Here is a 16477-nt window from a genome sequence, read left to right as displayed (position 1 = left end):
GAGGGGCGCGGGTTGGGGCGGGGTAGGGCCAGGTGGAAGTGAGAGCAGACAACACCCTGAGAAGCACTCCCGCCTAGAGTCATGGCAGACACTCACCACCGGGGGAGCCGTAGAGCAACGCAGTGGTCCTCGGAGACCACGCATTCCTGGCGGCGTGACCCCTCACCGCCTTGGCAGCGCTCAGGCGCTCTCGTGTCCTGCGAAGCAGCACAGTCGCTCATTCACTCACTGGAGATGTTTTCCCTCTCGCACCTCTGAAGGGAAGAGGAAGAGGAAAGGGGGAGGATGGAGGAGTTGGGGGTTGTGCCGCGGTGACCAAGTGGAGTGTCGTTCTTTTAGACGAGTCACATTGCCATCATACCTTCACTGACGGTGTGGACACTGTGTGTCTCTGTACAAGCGTTTTTAGTTTTCACAGTCACTTATTGTCGTGCTCCGATTCATACTGACTTGACTTAGCTCTTTAACTGCCCAATTTTTGTTCAGTCACATGCTGCCATTGACAGAGAATCAATTATTTAAATACATTTGGCAAACATTTTATGGCATCCCAGGATTTTATATATATCCCATGCCTGAGAAACTCCACAGAGGAAGGCCAGAACCTACGAAATAGCTTAAGATGCAAAGTCCACTCAGATTTGTAAATTCATTATAATCTATAATATCATATCATATCATATCATATCATATCATATCATATCATATCATATCATATCATATCATATCATATCATATATAAAGTCATTCTATTTTATAAAGCATCATCCACATCACAAAAGCTATTTCAAGAATCTACTATAACATATTAGGTTTTTGATTTGTTTCTTTTTTATCAAAGTTAGGGATTAATCTATAAATCAGGATTTTTTTTAAATAAAAAAAACTGAATGAAAGGAGGTTAATAAACATTGGCACAACATGGCACAATCTCAGCTTTATCCACGCCATCAACTGGCAGACTGCCCCAACACACTTTTTTGTGTTGTTTTTGTGTTGATTGTTTTAATAGTAAGAATGTCATTAAGTGTTGTTTGATGATGTGATGCTTCATGGGTGTTCACATGTTCCTGGTCAAACAACTCATCAAACATGACTCACTCTGAAGAAATGTAACCTTTTCACCCCGTTTATCACCTGTCTTTAAAACGCGAGGGTGGGAACCACTCAAACATGCCTGTGAAGTGAAAGAATGAGATGACAGTAGAATTTACTGGTTCAAATATAATACACGTTAACTATGTGCAAAGATGTGGTAAGATTGCAGAAAAAAAACGTAACAGCAAAAGGCAAAACTTTCTTTTGGCTTTGTGTGTAACAGAACTCACCCTCAAGTTAAAAAACATAAAACTAGCCAAATTAGATAACTGCTACTGTAAGTGAAACTTGAAACAAAATTGAATCCGTGGATGAGGCTAGCTAGAAAATGCTCCACGAGGAAGATGCTAGCATAGATGCTAGCATAGTAACATTTAAAGCCTTGTATGCTCACAAGCCTCTGTGCTTGTATGTCTTTTATTCTTCTATTTAACTCAAATTTCAATTGCAGGATTGGTGAAAAATGTCATTCATGCAGCACATTTTTTTTTATCGCTCATCTACTAGAGCAAATATATTATTCGTTACAATTGTGAGCAACAATACTAGCAAGTATTGAAAGACAATTTACCAAACACAGTATTGCTGGTTGTATCATACATCAATGTTGATTAATGTGAAAATAATAACAATATTAATAATAATAATAACATTATAAGTGAGAAAATAGGCTTGACTGACATTTACAGTACTAACTAGGCATTATTTCATGTTTGGCACATTCATAAACTTCACCGTATGGAGATATTGGTGGAGAGTGGCTGGTGATTGGTGGAAATCCAGAAAATGAATATTCCTCACTATTGTAACTGGTTTATGGGTTTGTGAGCCGGATCTCCAAAACTAGAACCAAGCAGGAAACTTTGTTGGCCAATAATACCTGAGCCCCAAAGGCCCAATGGGCCGCCTGCATTAAATAGTATCAAATCTTTTTTGTGGTTTAAAAATAGAAGTGCATGGGTGTGGTGTCCTCGTTACAATAATCATGGAAAATTCCTACGTCAACCAAACGCATCACTGGTGAAGCTACAGCGATTTACCTGTTTCTCCAGGGTTACTAGCGGATAAGGCACTCACCACACGCACACATATACACACACGCACACACACACACACAAACAGAGTGAGAGTCAGGGTCGGACAGACAGCAATGTAGCGCAAGCCCAGCGGGCACAGATAAGACATGCAGTCATGCCTCGCCAGCATGACTATGACATCACAGTTGGATTGAGTACTTGCAACAAACATACTGGCCTAATATAGTCAGTGTGGTTCCTTTGGGTATGCCCCCCGGGCCCCTTGGGAAGTTAACACCACAGTGATTCCTTGAACTCAAATAGCACGCAGACTACTGATCTCCAAGGTCGTGCAATGTAATTTCAAAAAAACTCCTGCTGTACTCCTGCAGAACTCCTCTACAACAAAATCATATTTGCAGCCAGAAATGTTTTCGCAACAGGGGACTTTTCACCATAGAGAATCTATGTCTCGGATGTGAATATAAAAAAAAAAAAAAAAAACGTTTTGCGCAAGCTACAATCTGACTGAAGTTAAAAACAAAACCATCCAACATTTGAAAAAAAGAAAAAGGAAAGAAAGAAATAGCCAAATCTACATTAAGCGTTCATTTACATACTTACAGCAATTTCCTGCATACTGTTTTTCACTTTGCTTCATCCTACTTTCATTTGTGTTACTTTTATTCTGTCTTCAAGCTTGGTTTAAGCTTGACTCTTGCGTGAATTCCACGCGTCAAAAGACGTTATTCCTGCAACCACGCCCCTCCGTGCGGAGTCCACGCGGAACAGATTTTCAACAATGCCTATCTTGCGAGATTTGTTCACTAGAGGAAAAGATGGCGGACAAACTATCGCTGATGGAAGTTCACCGGTACAAACATATTTATGACTTGTTTGAAAAGGAATACCGTGAACCACGATGGGGAGATAAGAGGACTCTGCTGAAAAAAACTTTGAAGAATTTAGATCGTTTGAATCCCAAATTTTCAGACTTTAAAAAATCTGTATCATAATGAGAACAATCTTCTTTTATCTTATTATAACACACATTTTTTTTCCCCTAAAATAAAATCCAAAAGTATGGCTTTTGGATTTTTTTTTTAAGATTTTTTTTTTTTTTTTAATTTGGTATCATTCAAGGAATATTGATCTGCCAGCTACATAAATTGAGATTTGAGGCACAGTTTTGCATTTTTATACTAGCCGTATTCTTACTTACATTACGCACTTTTGTTTTTTACACTAGTCCTGTAGTTGCAGTAGCTTCTGTTGGATAGATTTGGTAACAGCATTGGCTGGCCCCAATGAAAGTGGACTGTAACCACAAAACATACAAATGAAGTGGAATTTGGAATACTTGAAGTCATTGTTTGGAAGATCCGGCAGTCCTCCTCACAGTGTCATAGAAATGTGTTGCATATTTTTTCGTATTTCTGCTTAAGCAGATGCTGAACAAAGCGCTTCATTTTTATCGAAAGCCCTTTTACATACAGTCGAAATGGCATTTTGTCATAAAAGTCCAGTTAGATTGGGTGACATTTTTCCATTATACATTTTACTGCGCTAAAAACGATTTTGTTAAGATCAAGGGACGTCGTCCTCTCATTTGGCAAATTTGGGATAGTTGGATAGTGGGATAAGTGAAAAATTACCATGTAATTATTATGATTCGCTTTGTAAATTAGACATAAAAAAATGTAAATTAGACACAAAAAAGACAAGACAGCAAACCTGAGAAGTGGTGAGCTCTAAAATAATTTCTTAGCAGCTATCTTCACAAACATCCCAAATATTTTAACGTCGTCTTTATCTGTTTCATCCCGCCCACCGCAGCTTTACTTTTCCTCTGTTGTTTGAATTCTTTGACCTTATCTGTGTAAGTCTTGTTTATCTGCGGCTGTGTCACCAGCACCTCTGTCAGCCATTAAACTGCTACCCGAGCGCGCCACGGCAGAATTCCCAGGCTGCTCGGCTGCCCGAGTTCACACCTTTTTGTCCGCAGGAATCTCAGGAATCCCCAGCTTCCGTTCCATTGTGTGAATGTGTGCGCGCACACCAGCATGTGTGTGCGTGCGTGCGTGTGTGTAGTAACATGAAGGAAGGGCCGCCGCCTGTTGAAATGCACATCTCCGCCCTTGTATCCACCCAGAGAAAGCGAACAGGCGGCTCTCACAATAGGCTGAGTCACATTCTAAAATGGCAAAAACTGCTCATTTATGCTAACAACATCAGGAAAAAAAATTCAAATGTCACATTTAATGGTGAGTACAAAAGGGCTCCGGATGATTCATAGTTCCCAGCTTTCCACCTTGATAGAAGCCTGCAGCACAATTAGTCCAAATATTATTTCGGCATTATTGTGGTTAATCTTGATTTTCCAGTGTAAATTAAAGACAAAAAAAATAAATAATGAAAACAAGTTTGGGAAAAAAATGATGAACATCTTTGTACATTAATTGCTCTACCATATGCACGTTGCTTACCTTCACCAAAGTGCAAATTACCCATGGGCAATAACTGGACCCCGCCCAAACAATCAAAAATGCTGGCTTTTGGGCTTCATGCTGATAACGATCCATATGGTCCCTTTCCTCCATGTTTCGGATGACAGGATATCCATGATTCATAAAAACAATTAAAAATATGGGATCGTCAGACCACACATTCTTCCATGTCAGACGGAGCTCGGGCTCATCGTATTGATAAATGGCTTTCCCTTTGCATGGTAGCGTTTTTGCATTTCCAGACTGTTTTTACTGACAGTGATTTTCTGACGTTCGTTCGCCCACGTGCGTAAACCCTTTCCACAATCATGTGAATTTTAATGCAATGCCACTGGGTCAAAGGTAACAGACATTTAATGATTATTCTATTTTTTGGACCTTGCCACTTACGTGCTGAGATTTTTCAAGGTTCTCTGAATCTTTTGTTGATATTATGGACCGTAGATGATCCAGTCCCTAAATTCATTGCAATTGTACATTTCTTATGAAAAGAAACATTCTTAAACATTTGGATTCTTTACAAATGCATTGCACGATTTTCTTTTCAAACAATAGACAGATATTTACTGTAAACCTCAGAAATTAATGGGGAATAGGTACCAGGCCGGCTTGTGACCTAATGAAATGCATTGAGAGTAGCAAATGCTATATTATTCATTCAAATTTTTTAAATGAATCGGCCTATTAATTGGTAACCAATATTATTTTCTGACGAAATATGACACTGGTAGTGTTTGGACTCTAAATTAAAATACTATATTTACTTCCTAAAATACTTATTTATTCCTTAAAGAAAAGGCATATCTTTCTATCAGTAAGCTATTTTGTGCAAAATCCAACTAAGTGCTAGTGACAGAATGCTGAATAACGAGGGACCGAAGACTGCGTTTATGTGACTCCTGATGTTTTTTGGCAGCGCGGGAGTCATTTGAGCTACTGCGGTCTTGACTCATCTCCTGTTCGAGCGCTGCCTGCTGCCACAGCTCAGCAGCGCCTGTCGGACCCGACGCCGAGCAACATGCAAACACAAACCCGTTCATTCATCGGATCGACACGCGACAGGCCATGATTCACGCACACCCACTCGCTCTATGTCGTCACATTGAGCCAGCGCCGCGCCGGAGGCTGAGGCTTTTTGCCAGAATCGGATCACTGTAGAGTCCCAACCACAGACTCTTTGAAGTCCACATGACATCCCGAATTGGACGTCTTTGTGCTAATCTCTCATAAATGTAAATGGTACCAAAACAAGTCATCTAAGCCATAACACTTTTGGACACTCTTCTTTGGGGTATCGACAAAATTGGCAGGACAGTATTCTGCTGTATACAGAAAATATAAAATGGCGCATTACGTCTTCTGTTATTTAAAAGGAATCTTTATCTAAATAAAACCCTCCCCTTGCTATGTAATATTAAAGATATTGAAGGCGAAATTCTAAATTCACACCCCTGGAAATGGTAGGTGGGAACTGAGGATGAGAGCAACTGATAATTAGCTGAATTATGACTAAATGCAGATCTAAAGATATTTTTTTAAGTCCCCCCCCGCAAAAAAAAAACAAAACATATTGCTTTAATTTGAGGAAGGCAAATTTATACAATTTTAAAATTAATTGACATCACATTGTAAAAGTGCCAAGATCATGTTCACTTCCCCGTGAATTTAATTTTACATCCGATGCAAAAGTAATGACGATAGGGCACGTGTCAAACTCAAGGCCCGGGGACCAGATCCGGCCCACCACTTCATATTTTGTGGCCTGGGAAATTCTGATTTCTCTTCAAATTTCTAGTTACAAACTTGCAAAATGTCTTCAACTTGTGCTTCAACACCTGTGCTTTACAGCAAACCACAATTTGGTTTGCTGTAAACCTCAGGTGTCAAACTCAAGGCCGTGGTGCCAAATCCGGCCTGCCACATCATTTCATGTGACCCGCAAAATGCCAAATATGACTTTAAGAATTTAACTAAAACATTACATTTGTAAGTTGTCTTCATTCTTTTAAACGGTTTTTGAGGACACAACAAGCATTTTTTGCGTCCCAATCTCTCCTTTGAACAGTTTTTACCGGCCTGTGCCTTTAAAACTGTGTAAGTGTGTGACAAACTTTAAAATTGATTTGACTTCACTGTCATTTTGGCCCTCATACAGAAACTATAACTGCAATGTGGCCCACGATAAAAATGAGTTTGACACCCCTGCGATAAGAGATGGTCAGGATAAAAATATTAATAAAAGTGTTTATAATAAACCAAAACAATGGTCCCCTATAAAACCTCTCTCATTCATGTTCTACCCCCAAAAAGAAACATTATATTTATACCTTTAATGGGTAATTCAAAATGTTTTACACTCACTGAAATATGAGGCCACTTTTTTTATTAGGAACCTTTGTTCAAGACCGAATAATAAATAGACAAAAGCAAAACCTAATCAGACATGCAACTACAATTGTACTAAAGACCTAATCTTTTCTTTGATATGTATCCCTACAATACGTGCCCCTAAATGCTGACTTGTACCTTTGGTACTGGGATAACCTTTAAAAACAGGATTAGACAACCCCATAAGTAAAATTAAGTTTCGACCAAAAGACCACTTGGTTGAGCGCTAAGAATAGGCTGTGGATAGTTTACAAACGTTTCTACGCTGTGCAGAGCGTTCATTTCACCCCTTACAATATAAATATCATATTTCAAGATGAAAGAAGGGAATCATATCATTCTTGCCCCCTTACAATGTTAATTTCATTTAAAGACGACACATCCACAACCTGTTAATTCCTAAAGACGAGAATCCCTCGTGGACCAAAAATGACTGAGGCATGGTGTCGACCCGAAAATCGATGCAAATACACAACAACGTCGCTAAGTACCTTCTGCACATGCGTGAAAAGTAATAGCCCTCTATACTATCATCGGCAGTATTCACGATTCCAAATTGTTAATAAAAGGTAACCGGGAAGGTCTTTATGGGGGCATGATATAAAAACATAAATAATGCATATAGCAACATTTTTTGCTTATGATGAACCCTCTCGTGAAGACAAACACGTACACTCTTGACAAAGGGCAATGCTGACATAAATTCTACCTGCTATATCCAGTTGCCTTGTCTTCCCATTATGTGGTTTTCTTCACTTAGCCTTCACGTACCCTTATGGTAATATCATACAATTTCCATCCCTCTTGTACAATAGTGACAAGGCCATCTTCTCGTTGCTGGTGTGCAAGCAGCGAAATTGTCCAGCCTTACTGTTAATCTCGTCACTCCCTGTTTCTGCCCTTATTTCACTAGCTAACAGCCAATCAGAGTGATTCAATGTAACAATGGTCTGACGCATATTCAACCAGCTGAATCTGCCGAAAATGACATCCTGCCAACTTCTCCGAGAGTATTTCTTTAACTAGACGGCACATACCGACTTCAGGACGTTGGATTGCTGTATAGACCTTCAAAAAATCAATTTTTTGACCAACCTGTAGCTATAGTAAGTAAGAGGGTAAACAAAGTTAAACTTTGCTCTGAGCAGGCCACATTTACAGTAAGTTCATAACTGTCAAAGACTTTGGTCAGACTAAATTGAAATGCTGACCGTACCATAGAACAGGGTTGCCAAACCTTTCGACGTTTGTATTTGAAGAGGAAAGGACAGAATTGATGACATGCACGTTTTCACACCCACTGAAATTTTATCTTGCATGTCGATTTAGGAAAAATCTTAACTAAATCTAGACCAAGATAGCTTCGCTTCAACCAAGCCAAAATGAGGTTGAGACCAACCCAAAACAGAATTGGACGAGACTGCTTCTGCATGTCTGATGTATGTTGTGAGGTCATCATGAGGCTGAAGACGACGCTCGCTTACATGCTCAAATGGCTTCGGTTTAGTATTATTAGAAGATAGAGGTGATGGGCGCATGTTTGTGAAAAGGGGCTGTGAGAATTGTCTCACAGTGTTGTTTTTAAGATCAGTGGTGATACAATTTAGATCAGGACCAACGCAGTCTCATTAGCTCATCCTAGCCAGGGTGGGAAACAAACGTCATTCCCTTTAAAAAAAAAAAAGAAATTGGGAGAGGTCTACACATTTGGATAGAATTCATAGCTTGAGACTTGTCTTTTTAGCGGGAAAAGAACTCTGCCTATTTGGGTCAAATGTCCTGGGAAGTGAGTCAGAAAGTGTATTTAAAAGTTATGAATGAAGCCCGACAAAGGCAATGTGTGTATGTTTGGCAACGTGTGTGTAACATGGGTGCAGCAGCGTTGCCTTTGATGAGTCACACAGCCTCCTGTGAATAAGCGACCAGCTATGTCATTCCTGAAGGTTTGAAACGCCCACCCTCTGCCCGGAACCCCCAGAAGCCAGCAAGTGGGTGGAGAAGGGCGGGTAAGGGTGTGGTGTGGTGTGGAGGGTCTGCACTCGTCGATAGGTGTGGTTGGCAGCGAGGGCGTGCGTGGGGGTAAAATGGCAGGAAGTAGGTGAAGGCCGCTGGAGGATGGGGGACGCCGCACCAGAGGCGAGGACCAGGGTTGTTCTCGGGTCAACACATGGCAGGGACCTCCGCCCGTGTCGTTAGCAACTTCCTCTTCAGGCGCTGTGGTCGCGTCTTTTCATGAGGTCACTACTTTGATTGATCGTGTCAAATTAGAAGTGAGGCTCGGAGATCAGCTCTTCGACGTTTTTTGTTTGTCAGTTCGATTTGTTGTTTTGCAAGATTGGGTAGAAAAAAAAAAGGCCACAATGAAACTACAATTGTGCCTTTGTGTAGGAGTAAGACAGTGCCCCGTGAAGATTTTACTGTTTTGTTTCTCACCTGTGATATGAACCCTTTTATATAAAGGCATGTGGAGACATAGATGCATGGGCAGAAGACCCATTACATTTCAGTATGAACATAGATTCTCTCGACCCATACCAGTCCTTATTTTTTTTTCCTCGATAGAAAAGTTAACATGTTGAACTAATTTTTTGTTCCACAGTAAAAATGCATATAAAATACTTCATAAGTCTGGCAATGGGGAAATCCAGTTTTACAACAGCAAAGTAAACCGTCACATGACAATTCAGATTTTTACAACATTTGGTAGAATTCTGTATATATTAATATTAGTGAATTTGAAAAGCAGCATCAATAATAGAATCCGATGCATGCATTCTATATATGCGTCATATTATAAACTACTATTAAAAGATACCTTGTGGGAAGTTTTTTGGTCCTGTAATCACAGGTGTCAAACATGTTTTGTTTTTGTTTTGTATGGGCTGAATGGAAGTTGAAGGACCGTTATGATTGGGAACCCATGTAAATGATTGCCTTTTTTTTTTCATCGCAGAAACTGTATACACAACAAACTGATGGATCATAAACCTGTATCATTACTTATTGATTTTCAATCCTTTAATATGAGGTACAGGTAACAACAATTGCTTCCGATATCTTTTATCTCATGGAGACAATTTGCAAGAAACATGAGGTCCACGAAAATATGTGGTGGGTTGTATCTGGTCCTTTAGTTTGACACCTATGGTTTAGATCCATGCATTTTTTGGTGTCACAATAACCCGGATGACAAAATTTAGGATTTGGGTATGAGTGGTATACAATCTGGTAAAGTTCCAAATGATCTTTTGGCCTTGATGGAAGTCTCTACTTCAGGCATCTTGTGTCGCCCTCCACCCAGGTCTATTTCCACAGGCTTCCAGGCTTTTTTGCCGGGGGTTTCCTAACAATACACACGCATGCACGCACACATTTTACCCCCTCCCCTCTCGTTCCTCCTTCCTTCGTGTTCCCTCCTCTCAATTTTTTTCTCAATGGATGTCCTCTCTCTAACCTCAATTGAGAGCCGTGTAACAGGACACTCCCCTTGCCCCCCCTCCCCCCGCCCTCTCTTTTTTAAGAGCCACGCTATAAAGAGTGCTGGAGCACTGATCGCAAGTATGCGTGTGTGTGTGTGTGAGAGAGTGTGTGTGTTCAGGGGGCCAAGTGAGGGAGATAGAGAGGAAAAATGTGATAGCGCTACTTTGGCTCATGGAGTTTTAACGGCTGCGATGTCTCCTGAGCTCTGGGAAAGCACCTTTAGCCCAGAGGGACTCACACACACACACACACACACACACACACACTCTCACGCATACCACACACAGACAAGCAGACACACACGTACGAACGAACACGCACATGCACGCATACACCCCCTACACACATAAAACACATTTCATATATATATATATATATATATATATATATATATATATATATATATATATATATATATATATATATATATATATATACTAGTATGCCTGTGTATGTTTGTCTGCTACTGACTACGCTTAGAAGAATGCAACAGCAAGAATAAAAGGCAGACAAGTGAAGATTTTTTTTTTTTTGAAAGAGAGAGTGCGTGATTTGTCCAGGCGAGGATGTGGGTGAGAACTAGTTACCCAATCGCGTCTTTCCTCCCTCTCTCTTTTTCTCTCCCCTACTCCTCCTCTCTCGCCCACTGATGGACCAGGCAAAAGTTTAAAGAGTGACGCCGGAATCCCACTCGGAGGCAGAGGAGCACAGTACTGCGCCGGGACAGTATGAAATGGACTCTAGGAGGAAACGACTGGGAGAGGAGGAGTGAGTGATCGGGGGGGGTCCCCCCTTCATTCCGAAAGTGGCCAAGAGGAAGAAGCTCGGGTAAGTACAAAAGAAGGGGAGGGGGTTGAAAAGTTCCCAGAGAGGGGAGTGCATGCTGCTGTTGATGGCTATCATATGTTCTCTGTTAAGCTTTAACATTGAGAGCCGGGTCTCAAAACTGAGGGTTGGGACCCCAGAAATGGTCCGCCGGTTATTTTTTTTTCTCAAGACGTCAAAATCATTTCGAACCGCAGAAGGGCTTTTTGATATTCGGTCATATGACATTGAGTCCAAGAGTTGATTTTGACTTTCGAAGTCCCAGATGGAGGTGCCGCTTCCTCTCTCGGTCATGCCGAACAGCCCCCACCCCGCCGGGCCCTCCCTTCTCTCATTCCTCCCTTCATTTGACACACATAGCGCTCATTCCGCTCGGCGGCGGTGGCGGCATGAATGAAGCGGCTGGAGTAGGAGGCGGGAGGTAGGAGGGGTTGTCATATCACAGAGCTCGGACTCTTTATGAATGGATGCCGCACATGATTGGCTGCGCCGAGTTTTGGCGTGCTTGTGTTTGGGCTTTTTCTTGTGAGGGACAGCGGGTGGGTTTAGTCACCAGCTGACCACCACTCTGTGTGCATTTCTGATGGTTTTTTTTTGCAAGTGTCTAACACTCGTCCTGACTGACAACTGACATAAATCACTCGTTGTTTCGCTATCGCAGACTTTCAATTCTCTTCTTTTGAACTGGAATGTCAAGGTGTCACTTAAGCATATCATGGGGGTAGCTTCCGCAAATTGCATTGTCAGGTGTGTGTTGCCCGAGCACTTTGACAAGGCTCCCTTCGTCAATGGAAATTAACGGTGAGATGCTTCGAGGAAATCTCGATGAGATTACCGTGGAATCTGTCCCACGTTCCCTCCGCTAGCCCCCCCCCTCCGCCCCCTAGCCTTATCATCACTGCCTTATGGAATGAACCCTGCCCTGTCTTATTTGGCAGGAAGCAGGCCTGACGCCTTCCTGCAGCCACACAGGGAGGAGGGGGGTGGGAAATACCAGTTAATACAGTTGGATTATTTGGGCATAATAAATCTAAAATATGCACACACAAAAAATAGCAGCAGGTTATTATGACAATTTGTAAATGTAAAAAGAAATGTACATTTACAAAAGTACATGTACATTTTCAAATTTCATTATTCTATACATTTTGACAAAAAAAATGTTACTTTTGTTTGAATGGAATGGAAAATCTACAAACCATAATTTTATTGTTGCATTATATTTCATGATTTTGTTATGGGCCCCTGGGAAATTGAATGTAAGAATTTCCTCGGAAACTCTGAAGACAATTGGGCTCTGAAGACTCCATTAAATGGTAAAAAAAAAAAAAAAATGGGTCACTTTGATCCAGCTTTTGTTTTTTTTTTTGGTTTTGTTTTATAAGAAAAAAGAAATCCTGAATGTTAGGTCAAATTGACTCAAATATCTGGTCGGTCCATTTGCGTTGCAAAATCGGATTAATTTTAATCCACGTTTTCTTAGAAATAGCATTTAATCACCACTTGGTCTCAAATGGTTCACAAGTGAACACAAAACAAAAAACAGGATTCACAGGAAAAACTCTAAACTCCATCTAGGGAAAAATAAGAAACCTTGAGAAGGGACCATAGTGGGTTGGAGCCAGACTTTGGACTTGATTTGATTATTTGTTAACATGCACCAATCATAATATTTTTTATATTCTACTGTAATATTTTACGTTATTACTTGAAAATTTAAAAACAATGTGAATGTTAATGAAACATTTTATGAAAGGACAGGGGTATTCAGGTCCTCAACTGCAGATAGTGGGTGGCGGGGGGAGGGGGGCGGGGAATATATAATGCATTAGAAACATAGTAAACAATTTGTAAGATAATTACTTTTAGAGAGAGGAGTCATATGGGATGGACTGAAAAAAGAGGCACTCAGTGTTGTGGAAGGACCTCGATTCTGGTATTTTTTCCACTTTCCACAGTCAAATATATGCAAATTAGTTACATTGCACACAATGGCAAATGATTTTGTTTTTTTTAGCAAATATTAATTTTCTACTAATCATTATGTTTACAGGAGCTGCAGCGCTTACTGTGTGGCCACCCCCTTTATGACCTCCTTCAGTGCTTCATTTTAACCGCTCATCCTCACGAGGTTCACAGGTTGTTATAGCCTACAAGCTCTAAATGCTGAGTAAAAGAAGGGGCCAAAATAGCCATATTACTGACATAAAAATGCAAAACCGTGTTGTGACCGCACTAACTCAGAGTCATTCCTCCTATCAAATCAGTCCCATGGAAAACCAGTATTGATAGCAATAATTCTGCCAGTGGGTGAATTATTTACTACTAGCATTGATTGTCTGGCACAAACAAATTTTTTCACCACTTTGGCATTTTCCACAGTAAAAAGTTACAAATAAATTAAATTTGGCTCTTTAGTTGGCCGACTCGGTGCAAAATTGGCCTCCCTCAAATTCTGAACCAAAATGAAACTAAAAGGTGTGGTTGGAGTGTATTTACTTTTGCACTGTGGTATGAGGGCTTGCTATCATCATCAGGCCCCTCGCATGTCATGTTTATCTGCTTGAGTGGGTTGCTGCTGGCAGTGCATAATAAGAAAGGAATGTATAGAAATGCATCAATGAAGGAAAAAAAAACATTAGGGTTTTTAGGATGCGAAATGAACATTGTAACATGGTTAAAATCCCCCAAAAGTTGAACTGCCATGATACAGGCCCTTTAATTACTGTTGCGAAAGTTCACACTTCATCTGGAAGACTGTTTCCTCACCTCTGTAGGTGCTGCTGTTTTGGTCAGCAACAGGCTTCAAATGCCATTTTCAGACCTAAGACATTTAACATATAACACTAAGCGCATTCAAGATGGCCCACAAATAATAGGCCAAAGTTGAAAACGCAAAAATGCACTTTCCTGTTGATTTGTAACGATACATCATAGCCATCTTGTTGTTTTAATGTCCTCTTTGTTTTATCTAGAGCGTTGCTAGCTATTTGTACTTTCCTATGTTGACTTTGTTGAGTCATCGCATTTTCAACAATCAAGCCATAATTTACCTGTGGCAGCCTTTCATTTGACCCACATTTTTGCTCTCATTGAAACGCCCCCCCCCCCCCCCCCCCCCCCCCCCACCAAGACACACACATACACACACACACACACATTCATTGAAGGCTCTCTAAGAGGTCATGTCTTCCCTGGCATGCCCTTTTTTTCCATAGTGGAGTTATGCAAGTAAAAGTGTGCTCAGCAGCAGAACAATGTCTACTATAAGAGCGCTCATTCCTTCCTTTGTTACTTTCCTTCACTTCGCTGGCCGCGTGACGCCTCACTTGTTTATACAGCAACAGGCTGGAGTTAAGAGCTTAGAAGCAACGTCACGGTTACACTTTGTGTGTGCGCGATTGTGTGCACACACACACACACACACACACACACACACACCTGGCCTGGTTCCTCCTATGCCCATATATGGGCATAGCTTCCCCTACCTGGGCCCCACTGAATTCCAATAAGCAGTGCGTTCAAGTGTGTGTGCGTCCACGGCCGATGCACGTCATGGAAAAGTAGGATGAATGGGCGGCCTGTTCTGAAGGTGTTCCTTTTGTTTTCTGAAGGTAATCAGTGAACAGCATGACTCAGCCAGGTTGATTATTCAAAGTGGAAGCACGTCAGTCGGGATAGTGCACTCACCTAGATAGCTGACCGGACGGTCATAACCAAACTGTGACACCTGCTAATCAGGTTCACACTGGAATAGAACGCAAACAGACAAGTCCGTTTCACCGGTAGAACTAACAAACTAGACTTTTAAGACACTTGTGCTGCACGCACAAAGAATATTTACGCTGAAACCATTTTAATATCTTGCAAGCGGACTGAAAATTTTATGGGATTAAACAGTTCCACAGTTGTGCCTTGAGATATAAGTTTATTTGTCCCTTATCTACAAATATTTGTCCTATATCTACAAATAAACTTAGAATAACTTATTCTCCCCCCAAAAATAGCAGGGATTTTTCTGAGTTTAATGTTGTTCTCAAGCCCTAAGAATGTTCTTAAAGATTACTCACATTTTTTATCTTTTTTAATTTGTAGACTCGTCGACCTTGAATGAAAGGAAGTTAAATTGTTCATGTTCCAGATTCAATATTCATTTCAATTATGTTTAACACGTTTTTATGATTATCATAGAAGTCTTTCAATAAAGATTGTTTTGAAGAAAAAGAAAGGAATTATGTCACCTTTATAAACTCATTAAAGTGTATAAGTATATTTAGTGTGGTACTCTGACAAGTATTATATGTTTGTTTTTTGTTTTTTTCTTGGTGTGGTCAACTAAGACAAATGAGTTATTGTAGCTCAACTAAGAGGTTCACGTTGAAAACATTTACACTGTCAGCTTTTGTTTTACGGTAGTGCGATGAAGACGTTCACATTGTTGGAACTTGACAAAAGCTTTTGTGTTGTCGTAGTTTGACTAAAGGTCTTTTCACACTGCGCTTAGCAATGCGCCATTGAAAATCCCATACATTGTGTACCAAGTGATGCGAGGACGTGAGGATGGAACGGCATGTCGCGTTGCAGTACGCTGCGCAAGGTTGCCGTTTGGTTGCCAGTGACGTGAGGCACAATTTAGTTCAACTCGAGAGTGGCGTCGTAGTGACTTCAGAAGACTTATCCAATAGGAGAAGGGCTTACCAGAAAAGACAATCAAGCGGAAACAATGACCTGATAGGCTGCTATGCAACAAGTTATATAAGTTTTTGTAAGCTCGACTATGGCAGCCAATTTTTCATGGCTCAGGTAAAACGGTCATCTTGAGTATATTGTTGTTGTAGCTCATCTAAGAAATTTACACAATCTTACCTTTACTAAGATATTAGTGTTGTAGGACTTCAGTGAAGACAGTTAAGGACCTTATACAGGAAAATAGGAAGACTTGAGGGCCTTTCTGTTAGGATATTTTTGTTTTCCTTTTAACTTATTAAACACTGCAAAAATCAAATCAATCCATATTGTTTATGTGTGATGTGTTTTCACAAAGTTAGGTTTAATATAGTGGTGATTAAATTCGAGTTATTGACAAAAATACAAATTTTCGACAAAATGTCCATTTTGGGATTTTTACAAAAGTAAATTCATTAAGGTCTCAACATGCATCTT

General features: G+C 40.5%; 1 long non-coding RNA gene across 3 annotated transcripts in view; it reads left to right on the top strand.

Moving 5' to 3' along the window:
• Positions 1–16477, top strand: part of LOC148423116 (uncharacterized) — a 36712-nt gene that overhangs the window by 11591 nt on the left and 8644 nt on the right. For all 3 annotated transcript variants that reach the window (XR_015865727.1, XR_015865726.1, XR_015865728.1), the window contains one exon: positions 11148–11317. This is a non-coding gene — a long non-coding RNA (uncharacterized LOC148423116). The remainder of the gene's footprint in view (positions 1–11147; positions 11318–16477) is intronic.

Source organism: Hippichthys cyanospilos, chromosome 5, assembly GCF_059441005.1.
Source record: "Hippichthys cyanospilos isolate Australia breed blue-spotted pipefish chromosome 5, RoL_Hcya_1.0, whole genome shotgun sequence".
Lineage (NCBI taxonomy): Eukaryota > Metazoa > Chordata > Actinopteri > Syngnathiformes > Syngnathidae > Hippichthys > Hippichthys cyanospilos.
The sequence above is the reverse complement of the archived record's forward strand: the minus strand, read 5'-3'. Positions and strand labels throughout refer to the sequence as shown.